General features: G+C 54.8%; 1 non-coding gene across 1 annotated transcript in view; it reads right to left on the bottom strand.

The window, feature by feature from the left end:
• Window positions 1-1,489, bottom strand: part of LOC124415516 — a 1,913-nt gene extending 424 nt beyond the window's left edge. Inside the window, exon 1 of the ribosomal RNA XR_006930467.1 lies at window positions 1-1,489. This exon is cut by the window's left edge and continues 424 nt beyond it. This is a non-coding gene — a ribosomal RNA (small subunit ribosomal RNA).
• Window positions 1,490-2,500: the final 1,011 nt, after the last annotated feature.

The raw sequence follows: 2,500 nt of genomic DNA on the forward strand, positions 1-2,500 counted from the left end.
ATTTATTTGTACGCCGGTAGTAAAAACCGCCCGACCGAAGCCGGGGGCCTTCGAGATACCGGAAAGTACGCCTATTTAGCAGGCTAGAGTCTCGTTCGTTATCGGAATTAACCAGACAAATCGCTCCACCAACTAAGAACGGCCATGCACCACCACCCACCGAATCAAGAAAGAGCTCTCAATCTGTCAATCCTTCCGGTGTCCGGGCCTGGTGAGGTTTCCCGTGTTGAGTCAAATTAAGCCGCAGGCTCCACTCCTGGTGGTGCCCTTCCGTCAATTCCTTTAAGTTTCAGCTTTGCAACCATACTTCCCCCGGAACCCAAAAGCTTTGGTTTCCCGGAAGCTGCCCGCCGAGTCATCGGAGGAACTTCGGCGGATCGCTAGCTGGCATCGTTTATGGTTAGAACTAGGGCGGTATCTGATCGCCTTCGAACCTCTAACTTTCGTTCTTGATTAAAGAAAACATTTTTGGCAAATGCTTTCGCTTCTGTCCGTCTTGCGACGATCCAAGAATTTCACCTCTAACGTCGCAATACGAATGCCCCCATCTGTCCCTATTAATCATTACCTCGGGGTTCCGAAAACCAACAAAATAGAACCGAGGTCCTATTCCATTATTCCATGCACACAGTATTCAGGCGAAAATAGCCTGCTTTAAGCACTCTAATTTGTTCAAAGTAAACGTACCGGCCCACCTCGACACTCAGTGAAGAGCACCGCGATGGGATATTAGTTGGGCCGCCCCGGAGGGCTAAGCCCACCGGTAGGACGTCCCACAATCATGCCAGTTAGACACCGCGAGCGGTGAACCGACAGCGTGGGACACAGATTCAACTACGAGCTTTTTAACCGCAACAACTTTAATATACGCTATTGGAGCTGGAATTACCGCGGCTGCTGGCACCAGACTTGCCCTCCAATGGATCCTCGTTAAAGGATTTAAAGTGTACTCATTCCGATTACGGGGCCTCGGATGAGTCCCGTATCGTTATTTTTCGTCACTACCTCCCCGTGCCGGGAGTGGGTAATTTGCGCGCCTGCTGCCTTCCTTGGATGTGGTAGCCGTTTCTCAGGCTCCCTCTCCGGAATCGAACCCTGATTCCCCGTTACCCGTTACAACCATGGTAGGCGCAGAGCCTACCATCGACAGTTGATAAGGCAGACATTTGAAAGAAGCGTCGCCGGTACGAGACCGTGCGATCAGCCCAAAGTTATTCAGAGTCACCAAGTTAAACGGCGGACGGGACGTACCCGCCGCCGATTGGTTTTGATCTAATAAAAGCATTCCTTCCATCTCTGGTCGGAACTCTGTTTGCATGTATTAGCTCTAGAATTACCACAGTTATCCAAGTAAATGTGTGTACGATCTAAGAAACCATAACTGATTTAATGAGCCATTCGCGGTTTCACCTTAATTTGGCTTGCACTGAGACATGCATGGCTTAATCTTTGAGACAAGCATATGACTACTGGCAGGATCAACCAGGGAGCTTCGACATTGAATCTAGGCTCGGACGTGCGCCACCCATCGCCGCCGGGTCCTCAGGCCCGGTCGGCCACACGTCTAACTGTACGTTGTGTTTCGTGACCGGCGTCAGGCCGGTCGCGACTCCGTGTACCGCCGAAGCGGCACACGGTTGCGTTGCGTTCGAACGATCTCCCGTACCCGTCGGCTAGATTGAAAGCGTCTGGGATGGATTGATATCTCTTTCGTATTCGAGTTGGCGCTCGGTACGGAGCGAGTTGATGCGTGCGTTCAAAGGTTCGACCCTGCCGTGCGTAACGGAGAGCGAACTTCTTGCTACCGCGTCAAGGGCCATTCGGTCTGAGACACCGACCCGCGGTAATGCAGTGACGATTGAACATGAGCAGAGTTTCACGGTCTGGGGATACGGGATTGTACCCGTACGCCCGCGCTAGGTCGACACCGAACTGTACGGCACGTGCTGGCGCACTGTACCGAACGGTGACCGGCGGGCGCCGGGAACCCGGCCCGACCGACTCGCTCCTCTTACTAGTAGGAGCCCGGCCGCTAGGACGTCGGCGCCGATGCGGTGTTAACACGGTGGGCTTACGGGACGAAACCTTCGCGGGCTATCCGAAAAATTACTCGGCCTCGGGACTTTGTCGCCGGCGGGCGAGACTCGAGGGGCCGGATTTATTCAAAGTTTCGCCGGCCTACAGGGATCGGACCGAATCCGGTAGCCGGCGCATCGCCTTTCCGCCGAACGGGCCGAGGATCTCACGAAATTCCGTCCCCGTACAGACATCCGCGACCGGCGCATTGCCTTTCGGTCGATCGTGACTGAACAAAGTTTTTCGCCGGGCCGGCTCCCTTCCGAACCCGGGAGCCGGCGCATCGCCTTTTCGCCGATCTTGCCGAGGATTTTCACGAAATTCCGTCCCCGTACCGACATCCGCGACCGGCGCATTGCCTTTCGGTCGATCGGGACGGAACCAAGTTTTTCGCCGGACCGGCTCCCTTCCGAACCCGGGAGCC

This window comes from Diprion similis, unplaced genomic scaffold (assembly GCF_021155765.1).
Source record: "Diprion similis isolate iyDipSimi1 unplaced genomic scaffold, iyDipSimi1.1 ptg000058l, whole genome shotgun sequence".
Classification (NCBI taxonomy): Eukaryota; Metazoa; Arthropoda; class Insecta; order Hymenoptera; family Diprionidae; genus Diprion; species Diprion similis.